Source organism: Nannospalax galili, unplaced genomic scaffold (assembly GCF_000622305.1).
Source record: "Nannospalax galili isolate Female #2095 unplaced genomic scaffold, S.galili_v1.0 scaffold329, whole genome shotgun sequence".
In the NCBI taxonomy this organism is placed as follows: domain Eukaryota; kingdom Metazoa; phylum Chordata; class Mammalia; order Rodentia; family Spalacidae; genus Nannospalax; species Nannospalax galili.
This window is the reverse complement of record NW_008360321.1, coordinates 3,787,395-3,799,282: the sequence shown is the minus strand read 5'-3', so window position 1 is coordinate 3,799,282 and position 11,888 is coordinate 3,787,395. Positions and strand designations below refer to the sequence as shown.

The 11,888-nt window shown below is 39.4% G+C and overlaps 1 pseudogene; it reads left to right on the top strand.

Annotated features, from left to right (window-relative positions):
* Positions 1 to 1,278: 1,278 nt before the first annotated feature.
* Positions 1,279 to 11,888, top strand: part of LOC103727392 — a 98,738-nt pseudogene continuing 88,128 nt past the window's right edge.

Sequence of the window (11,888 nt, the reverse complement as noted above, 5' to 3'; positions counted from 1 at the left end):
AGAAAGCAGTGTGGAGAACCCTTACAAAATGAAAAAGGAACCTACCATGTGACCCTGTTATACTGCTCCTTGGCATATACCCACACAACTCATCCTATCACAGAGACACCTGTACATCCATGTTTTTTGCTGTTTTTTTCACAATAGCTAAGAGATGGAAGCAACCTGAGTATCCCTCAACTGATGAGTGGATAATAAACATGTGGTACATTTATACGATAGCATTTTACTCAGCAGTAAAGAAAGATGAAATCATGAAATTTGCAGGTAAATGGATGTAACTAGAAACTGTTGTACTAATTGAAGTAACACAGACTCAGAAAAAAATTGACATATGCTCTCCCTCATATGTGGACCCTAGAACCAGACTCTGATAAATAATTATGAAACTAGACATAACTATAGGAACCAGGATAATGGAAAGGAAACAGGGAGGTAAAGGGAAAAAAATAACATGAAAGACAACAGTAGGAAACAGGCCGTAATAAGGGAGATACGGATAAATTTAAGGGAGATGTATGGGTTAATTTAAGGGAGATGGGAGGGAAGGGTATACAAGGAATCTAGGAGATAAAGGGAAACAAGGAGCTCAAGAGAGGTAGGATCATAGGAGAAGGATATTAGTAAGGGAGAAAGGGGGGAAACAGGTGCACCTTAACTGGGAAAACCATAATGGAGGGTTGAGACAATGCAAGAGATAAACAATGCCTAGCTAGTTTTGAAAACCAGAGGGAGCCATATTACTCCTACAGCCTACTGACAAATTATACATAGCAGATCAAGAAATATGTGTCTGGGTAATGTTTATCTGAGAACAATTGGTCTTTGTCCAAAACTTATCTACATGACACACAGCAATTAAAAATAGCAGACTGTTGGAACTAACCTTCTTGGGTGTTTAACAGACATACTTCGAGGCCTATAATAATTTGGTCAGAGGGACACAAAGGGTTAAATTTTGATTTGAATTCAAATATGTGCTTTCAAGTTAAATCAAATCCTGGTTCTGCTATTTAAGATTGATGTGACCTCTCATGAATCTCTCCCAGGGACTGAATTTCCTTCTCTGCAATCAAGAGATCATTTCTATAGTCTGCTGGGTTATTGTGGGAATGAAAACAAGATGATAGCTTATTCTGGCCCAGTGTGTAATAGGGCATGCTTACAAAGACATTTTCTATTTCTGGGGATAGGGGATCCAGGGCCTCTCTGACTCTTCCTCTACCTTCCTCCCCTGAAATTGCACTCTGTTGACAGGATGTGAATGACCAGAACAGCATGGAGTGTCCTCAGCTCTACGAACCTGGGCAGCTGAATCTCCTTTTTAACAAGCGCAAATTTTTCATCTGTGTGGCTCATGGAATCTACACTTCATTAGCTCTTTTCTTCATTCCCTATGGAGCCTTTTACAACATGGCTGGAGAAGATGGGCAACACATTGCTGACTACCAGTCATTTGCAGTTACCATGGCCACATCTTTGGTCATTGTGGTCAGTGTACAGGTAACGCCCTTCATGAAAGTACTTAAACCTTAGAGTGATGGGTTTATAGATATTAGAACTTCAGTTCAAAGACTTCTAGATAGGCTGACTAGATTCACCAGAAGGGCAAATAGTGGGGAATGGCTGGAGGTGCCGACAACACAGCAGACCATAGCAGGGAAATCAGAGTATAAGGGCTCTAGTGGGGGGAGGGAGGCTATGGGAGGGTGCTATCTGGGAAGTGGGCGTAAAAAAAATTAATTAATTAAAAAATAAATAAGTGAAAAAAAATCAATAGCCTTCCTATATGCCAATAACAATCAGAAAAAGCACTCAAGGAAACCCTCCCATTCTCAATATCCTTAAAAGAGATAGAATAGCCATCTTCCCCCACCTCATCTCTCCTCCTAGAGTGGTCACTAGCCCATTTCTTCTCTTGGCACCATAGACCTCTGGACTACCCTCTTGGCCCAGTCCCCCTACTGTGTTCTGATTCTTTAAATCCAGACCAACCCAATTCTTCACTCTTGTCCCCTGGAGTCCTCAAAGCCTGCTCCCTCCCACAACTTGCATTTGCATACCTGGACCAGCTTTCATCCATGGCCAGCCCAACCCCCAACTTCCTGAGGTCAGTATCTTTCCTGGGCAAGATCAACCATGTCCACTGTATCTTGACTTCCACAACCACAGTCACCCTCACAGCTCCCCCAACCTGTCTCTCCTCCTAGTGTGGGTACTGGCCCATTTGTTCTCTTGGAACCCCAGATCTCTGGACTACCCTCTTGGCCCAGACTCCCAACTGCTTCCTGATCCTTTGCACCCAGACCAGCCCAAATCCTCAGTCTAGTGCCCTGGAGCTCTCAAAGCCTGCCCCCTCTTCCACCTCACCATTGAATACCTGAGATCAGCCTTCATTCCTGGCTGTCCCACTCCCAACCTGGATTCCTGGGACCAGCCTCCTTTCCTACTTGCTCTGGATTCCTGAGACCAGCCTCCTTCCTTGACTGCCTGAGAGTCCTGAACCCTACCTCTACCTAGCAGTCTTCCTAAATTGTACCATGCCTGCTGACTAGACACATCCAGCTCTTAGGAAAAAGTCTGAGACCATAAGATCCTCACCTGAGTTGGACCTCTGTAAGAATTCCTGAGCAGCAGGATAAAAGCCATTTAGTGCCTCCAATATAAAATCAAAAGAGAGAACCTGAAGTCTAGACCAACTAGCTTTTCATACCCAACAAGTAAACCACAAAGGCACATAAAGTTTACAAATACAGGCAGTCCTAAACTCAAAAAAGGGAAGGCTTGAGTCTTGAACAAAAATTAGAAACTACAAAAGAAATCCACATGTCAAAGCTACAGTGAAAAAATAACAACACAAAAAACCTGAATAATATATCCCCACCAAGTACCAATGATCCTCCAGAGGAGTAAAATGGGTTAGTGCATTTTAGACATGATAGGAAAGCTACAGTTTGGTAGTACAGTAATTTGTACATATTGACAAAACAAGTTGGTGTGTCAAGGTGGATGGGAGAAATTTCACAGTGTCCCACAACAAAATGAAGGGCTACAGGTAATCAATGGATGCTTAAGGAGGGAAAATCAACTTTCCATAGGGATAGAGGAAATAGCTCTGTGAGAGACTATGTAATCCCAAGTGGGAATCCCTAAACACAAGTACAAAAGATTACCACTAAGTGAACTAAGATATATGTGTGTGTGTGTGTGTGTGTGTGTGTGTGTGTGTGTTCAAAGACGAGGACATGACATTGAGAAGGAATAGAGAACATGGGAGGGGTTGGAGGCATTTGGGGAGGGAGGCATGGAAATAATGCAAATACAATACTCATGTATGAAATTCTCAAGAATTTAAAAAAAAATTCAAACATGCTGTTCACATCTGGCTCAGTTGGATAAAAGGTCCTCAGGCCTTCTGCTTCCAAGGCAGATTTCTGCCTCACAGTGGCTACCTAGCCCAGGCAGTGAAAGGGAAAATGCTTTGACTCATGGTTTGTCAGCAAATTTGAGGCTTCATTAAGGTAAAACTGCACACAATAATCCATCCAAAGCTAAAGAGGGAAAATATGTAAGACTAGACACTACCTTCTTTGCCTCTATCACTGCATGTCGATTGGCACCAAACATTTCCTCAAGTGTCTTTTAACCCCTCTTTATCACATATCCCTGACTTTGGGAGGCCATTGATATGCTTTCTGTCACTAGATTGGTTTCAATTTCTAGTATTTTCTACAAATAACATCCAAAATTGCATAGTTTTGACTTTGCTATATGTCAAACATATTTGGAAGCATCCATAGTTCTTGTTCCGATTCCTATATTTCACACTTATTCCATTGCATACCGGTAGCAGTTTTTAATCTATCTACCTGTTGAAAACTATATGGGATTTTTCAAGTTACAGAAAATATATTGGTGTTAAAAATTAAAATGTTGTATAAAATAAGAAAAATCAGTCCTCTAGTGTGAAGTTTATGCTACTTTGGCAAAGACTTTACCATTGTTTAATGTTCTATCTTGCACTGACAGAATACAAACTCAAGGGTTTTAATTTCTGTCATTGTTTTTGCTTCTAGTTTTTGCTAAGAATGTCTTAAACCTCTTCTACAACATGGGACTCTTCATACTGTATCTAGTGTTCCTGTGCTGAAGTTTCAGTGTGTGCAGTGGTAAAATGGGTGAGACAGAAATATTTTTATATCAGTTTATGATTGAAATCAACCAGACTGATACCAGTGAAAATGAAATGTATATTTTCCTAACTTATTCAGATTTTATTTCATTACATATTGTGAGCCAAAACAGTCAAACACTTTTTCCTTCATTTTCTGTAAACCACAATTGAGTAACATATTACACCCATGATTACATAAAAACAATGGAACAGGACCGTCTCTCCTCCTAACCTGGTACTGTGCCAATCCTTGTCTTGGTGCCCCAGACACCAGGGGAACCACCATTGCTTCCTGATTCTTTGCATCCAGACCAACCCAGTTCCATCTCAGGTCCCCAGGAGCACTCTGAGAATAGCCCCGCCCTAACCTCCCTCTAATTCCCTGGGCCTGCAAGACTATCCAGCCTTTTCTTCTGGTCGCCAGGGCTGACCTTTCCTCTTCCTCATCCTTTGTATCCAGACCAATCCAACTCCTCAGTGCAGTCCCCAGGAGCCCTTGGGTCCTCTTCCTACCCCCATCTCCCTTTGCATCTCTGGATGGCACAGCCAATAGCTGCCCTAGACCAGCATCTTTCCTGGGCCCAGCTCCCAGGACAGTCCAATCCCCAAATTCCTGAGGCCCAAATATTTCCTGGAGGGATCCAGACCTTTGGAGAAAGCCTGAGAGCATCTGATCCTCATCTTACTTGGGCCTCTGTGGGATCTCCTGCAGACAAAAGCAATCTGTCCACTCCAATATAAAATCAAAAGAGAGAACCGGAAGCTTAGAGGACCCAGCTTTTCATGCCCAAAAAGTAATCCACAAAGACACACATAAAGTTTACGAAAAGAAGCAGACCTAAACTTGAAGGCTTGAGTCTCACACAAGAATCAGAAACTACAAAAGAAATTCACATGTCAAAATCACAGAGAAAAAATAATAACATGAAAAATCAAAATAACATATCCCCACCAAATACAGTCCTCTAGAGGAGTAAAAAGAGAACCCCCTAGAGATAATGCAGGACATGGAACTCAAAAGAACAATTCTAAACATGATAAAAGAATTCAGTGAATTTAAAGACCAAAAAATAAATAAATAAATAAAAAGAAATCAAATATCAAAGAACCAAAAGAATATAGAGATAAACTTCTGAATGAATTCAGAAAAGAGTTAAAAATATTGAAGAATACTCAGGCTGAAATGAAGAAGGAGGTGAAACACTCAGTAAGCCAATTGAAACATCAGGAGAAAGCCCCACCAATGGGATGAATGAAATGGAAAACAGAATGTAAAGACTGGAAAATAAAGTGGACGAATTAGACCACTCCAGCAAAGATTATGAAAAATTTAAGAAAACACAAGAATGGAATATTCAGGAATTATGTGACATCATAAAAACACCAAACTTACACATCATGGCATAGAGGAAGAAGAATCTCAGGATAATGGCATGGACCATATCCTCAACAGGATTGTAGAAGAAAATTTCCCAAAGTTAAAGACATGCCCATACAAATACAAGGAGCACATAGAACATTGAATAGGACTAGAAAAGAAACTCTCCACAGCACATCATAGTAAAAACACTAAACATACAGAACAAAGAGAGAATACTGAAAGCTACAAAAGAAAAACAAGTCACATATAAAGGAAAACACATCAGAATTACAGATGACTTTTCAGTGAAAACTATGAAAGCCAGAAGAGCCTGGACCAAAGAATACCCAGTACTAAATGACCACAGATGCCAACAAAGATTGCTTTACCCAGCCAAAATATCTATTATAATTGAAGGGGAAAGAAAAAATCTTCCATGACATAAATAGGCTGAAAGAATTCATGTCCACAAAACCAGCCCTTCAGAAAGTTTTTGAAGCAGTACAAAAAGCTAAGGAAAGAAACAACTATATACAAGGGGTAACAGAAAGAAACTTAATGAAGGTGTAACTGTGGAAACCCACAGATACACAAAGAATGTGAACAGAAATCAAAACAACAGAAATCAATACACCCAACCTCATAAAAACAGTACTTCAGGACTTTAAGACTGAGATTAATCCCAACTTGTTAATAGTAGAGTACTTCAATATCTCATTGTCTCTATTAGATAGGTCAACAGGCAGAGAGTTATCAGAGAGACATCTGAATTAAACAATACCATACATCAAATAGGCCTAAGAGACATCTGCCGAATATTCCACCCAAGCACCAAAGAATATACTTTTTATTCAGTGCCCCATGGAACTTTCTCCAAAACCGACCCACACTGGGACACAAAACAAGCCTCAACAAATTAAAAAAAAATTGAAATAATTCCATGCATTGAATTAGAACACAATGCAATAAAGCTTAAAATAAACACATGAAGAAACCCTAGTAACTACATGAACTCATGGAGATTAAACAACACACTTCTGAATGATGAATGGATCAAAGGAGAACTTGAGAAAGAAATAAAAGTATTCCTGGAACTAAATGAAAATGACAGTACAACAAAACAAAACCTCTGGGACCTGATGAAAGCTGTCCTTAGAGAGAAGTTCATAGCTCTAAGTGCCTACATTAAAAAAAATCAAAAAGAACACAAATAAATGACTTAACATTGCAACTCAAGGCACTTGAAAAGCAACAACAAATGAAACTGTAGCCCAGCAGAAAAGAAGAAATAACAAAAATCAGAGCAAAAATTAATAAAATAGAAACAAAGAAAACAGTACAAAGAATCAATGAATCCAAGACCTGGTTCTTTGAAAGGATAAACGAGATTGACAGACCCTTAGCCCAGTAATCCAAAACAAAGAGCACCTCCAAATCAACAAAATCAGAGATGAAAGGGGAAACATCACAACAGACACCAAAAAGATACAGAACATTATAAGGGAATACTTTAAAAACCTATAGCCACTAAATTGAAAACCTAAAAGAAATGGACTGGAATCTAAAAGCATGGGAGCCACCAAAACTAAACCAAGAAGAGATCAATAGCTTAAACAGACCCATAACACGTAAGGAAATTGAAACAGTAATACAAAACCTCCTGACTACATAAATCCCAGGCCCAGATGGATTTACAGAATTCTACCAGGCATTTAAAGAAGATCTACATCCAATACTACTTATTCAAAAAGATAGAAATGGAGGGAGAACTTCCAAATTCCTTCTATGAAGCCAGCATCACTCTAATACCAAAGCCAGGTAAAGATACAACCAAAAAAGAAAACTATAGACCTATATCCTTAATTAACACAGATGCAGAAATTCTCAACAAAATACTTGCAGACCACACACATCAAAAAGATCATCCACCACGACCAAGTTGGCTTTATTCCAGAGATGCAGGGATGGTTCAAAATACGTAAGTCAATACACATCATAAATCATATAAATTGACTCAAAGACAAGAACCACATGGTCATCTCAATAGAAGCAGAGAAGGCCTTTGACAAAATTTAACATGCGTTTATGTTCAAAGTCCTTGAGGAAATTAGACTGGAGGGAACATACTTCAAAATTACTAAAGCGAGATACAACAAACCCACAGCCAACATCATTCTAAATGGAGAAAAACTGGAAGCATTTCCATTAAAATCAAGAACCAGACAAGGCTGACCACTATCTCCACTACTTTTTAACATAGTGCTTGAAATTATTGCAAGAGTAGTAAGACAAGAGAAGGCAATTAAGGGAGTAATAACTGAAAAAGAAGAGATAAAATTAACGCTTTTTGCAGAGAATATGATATATCTAAGAGATGCCAAAAATTCCACCAAAAACTTTCTAGAAATGATTAACACTTTCAGTAAAGTGGAAGTTTACAAAATTAATCTACAAGTCTGCAGCCTTTCTATATACCAATAATAAGCAATCAGAGAAAGAGTACATGGAAACACACCCCTTCACAAGAGCCTCAAAAAATAAAATAAAATATCCCAGGATAAACCTGACAAAAGACATTAAAGACCTCTACAAAAAAATGTTTAAATCTTTAAAGAGATTGAGAAAGACACCAGAAGATGGAAGGACCTCCCATGCTCATGGATTGGAAAATTAACATTGTAAAAATGACCAACCTACCAAAAGCCATTTATAAATTCAATGCAACGTCAATCAAAATCCCCATGACATTCTTCACAGAATTGGAGAAAACATCCTAAGATTCATATAGAAACACAAAAGACCTTGGATAGCCAGAGCAATGCTGGGGGGGGGTGGGATTACTATACCAGTTTTTAAACTATATTACAGAGATAGAGTCATAAAAATAACATGGTACTGGCACATACATCAATGGAACAAAATTGAAGAACCAAATATGAGTACATGCAATTTATGCAACTTGATATTTGACAAAGGGGCCAAGAACATTCACTAGAGGAAACACAGCATGTTCATCAAATGCTGCTGGCAAAACTGGGTCTCCACCTGTAGAAGAATGAAACTAAACCCTTATCTTTCACCCTGCACAAAAGTCAATTCCAAATGGCTCAAAGACCTCAATGTAAATCCTGAAACTGTTAGAAGAAAACATTCAGAAAAACCTATAAGATACAGGTGTAGGAAAGGAGTTTTTAAACCAGAGAGCATTTGCTCAAGAAACAAGGGCAAGAATTAACAAATGGGACCTCATTAAACTAAACAGCTTCTGTACATCAAAAGAGGCAAGAAGGGAAGTGAACAGAAAACCCATAGAATAGGAGAAAATCTTCATCAACGACACATCTGACAGAGGTTTAATATCCAGAATATATAAAGAACTCCAAAAACAGAGAATCAAGAAAGGAAGTAATCCAATTAAAAGATGGGCTAAGGAGCTGAACAGAAGGTTCTCAAAAGAAGAAGTAAAGGTGGCTAAGAAGCATCTTAAAAGGTGTTTAACATCTTTAGTAATTAGGGAAATACAAATTAAAACCACTTTGCGATGTCATCTTACCCCAGTCAGACTGGCTAAGATCAAGAGAACAAATATCAAATGTTAGGATGCAGGGAAAGGGGAACACTCATCCATGCTGGTAGGATTGCAAACCTGTTCAATCCCTATGGAAAGCAGTGTGGAGAACCCTTACAAAATGAAAAAGGAACCTACTATGTGACCCAGTTATACTGCTCCTTGGCATATACCCAAAGACCTCATCCTATTGCAGAGACACTTGTACATCTGTGTTTGTTTCTGCTCTTTTCACAAGAGTTAAGAGATGGAAGCAACCTAGGTGTCCCTCAACTGATAAGTGGATAATGGAAATATGATACATGTATACAATGGAGTACTATTCAGCGGTAAAGAAAGATGAAATCATGAAATTTGCAGGTAAGTGAATGGAGCTCAAAACTTTTACACTAAGTGAAGTAACACAGACTCAGAAAAACAAATAACATATGTTCTCCCTCATATGTGGATCTTAGTACCAAATCCTTATTAGTGAGTATGTATCCAGATGTAACTACAAGAATGAGGATAATGAAAAGGAATCAGGGAAGTAAAGGAAAAGAAAGAACCTGAGAGAGAAGAACAGTAGGCAATAGGTGTTACTAAGGATGATATGAATACAAATGGGGTTATTTAAATATGCAGTGGGAGGGGGGTTATACAAAGTACCGTGGGTATCAAGGGAAAGAAGGAGCTCAAGAGAAGTGGGACGATAGGAGAAGGGTATTATTAAGGAAGAAATGGGAAAAATTGGGCCACTTTAAATAGGGAAGCCATGGAAGGGTTAGACAATGTGAGAGATAAATAATGCCTAGCTAATTTTAAAAAACCTGAGGGAACCATTAGTCCAACAACCTACTGACAAATTATACATGCAACTATTTCAAGGAACAAAATATATGTCTAGTCAAGGTTTATCTGAGAACTTTTGGTCTATGCCCAAGCTTTATCTACATGGCATATGATAAATAAAAGTACCAGACTGGTGAAACTAATCTTGTTGGATGTTTAACAGCCATACTTTGAGGCCTATACTAATCTGGTCAGAGAGACTTAAAGGACAGTTTTTGCTCCTTGCCCTCCAAGGTTGACTAAGTTCCAGAGTACTACGGAGCATTTCTCAAAATGTCCTGTAACTGTTGAGTAACCTGTCCTCTTGTTCAGGGAGGCCATGGAGACCCCACCAGATGGACTTAAACCAATGTCCAGTTTACAAAGAGGAGGGTCAGTAAAGAGGAAACATTTCCTCCATGCTTCCAAATGAAGCCAGCCATGGTCAAGCAGGCCCTTTGACTTATCTTCACATAGATGGTACTGGTAAAAGAAAGGAACCAGGGGCTGCTTCCAAGCCCATGTGACCCCTGAGGAACAGATCCTCAAATGACCTTAAGTATAAAAATAAATTGGTTTCTCTGTGCCAACTGTGTGATCTTAAACACCCAAAAGGAAAGTTTAACCAAAAACTGAAGTGATAAAGTATATTTCTTTTGGAGTCCATGTGTATAGCTAAAGGCTACATAATAAGAAAGAACACCAGACAGGCAATTGCCTTCCTTTGAGTTGTGGACCAGGGTGGCCTAAGCAACTCCCAGACAGTAACTCAGGATAGAACTGGGAAAATGAACAGCAGACCCCAATCTTATCTAAAGGAATGTTGGCAACTGATTGCTGCTAGATGAGGAAGAGCTGATCCTCCTAAAACAAGGGATTCTACATGGGTTGAGTAGACTCAGTGGATGGACTTGCACTAGGGAATAACTGGGGGCACTGACAATACAGTGGACAGTAACAGGGATGACAGAGTATATGGGCTCCAGTTGGTGGGCGGGGGCAGCTATTGGAGTGTGACATTTAGGATGAGGATATAAAGATGAAAAAGATTGTTTGGGATGTTCTGTATGAAATACACAAAAAAATTAATAGTTTATTAAAAACATATGAAATTACAAATGCTTAATAAAAATAGATTAAAAAATAAAATATTTAGGAATAAACCTACCCAAAGACATTAAAGATCTCTGCAATGAAAATTTCAGAACTCTAAAGAAAGAGATAAAGGAAGACACTAGGAGATGGAAAGACCTACCATGCTCATGGATTGATAGACTCAATATTGTGAAAATGACCATCTTACCAAAAGTAATTCATAGATTCAATGCAATCCCAATCAAAATACCCATGACACTCTTCACAGAGCTGGAAAATCCTAAATTTCATAGGGAATCACAAAAGACTCCAGATGGCCAAAGCAATCTTGGGCAAAAAGAACAACACTGGGGGGGGGGGGGGGGAATCAACATACCGGATCTCAGATTATATTACAGAGCTCTAGTCATAAAAATAGACACGTACATCAATGGAACACAATAGAAGACCCAATCATGAGTTCATATAATTTCAGCCACCTGATAATCACCAAAGGTGCTAAGAATATGCAATGGAGTGTCGCGAGCCGGGACTCTGTCCAGCAGAGTCCAGGAAAGACGACACAGACACCAAGGTGAGGTTCAAGCTTCTGTTTCTCTTTCTCCTTTATTCTCTCGTATTCTCTTCACTATGATGCTGGCTCACTATGATGCTGGCTCACTATGATGCTGGCTCACTATGATGCTGGCTCACTATGATGCTGGTCCCTTATGATGCTGTGTCCTATGATGCTGTGTCCTCACTATTACACACTTCAGCTCTTTATATAGCGTTTCCAACAGCCCTCCCCCCAGCCGGTACCAATCAGGGCTCACACACGTGCAGCGGCCAGGCAGAGTGTAGCTCGTAGCAAGATCATCAGGCTGGCAGCACCTGTTTGG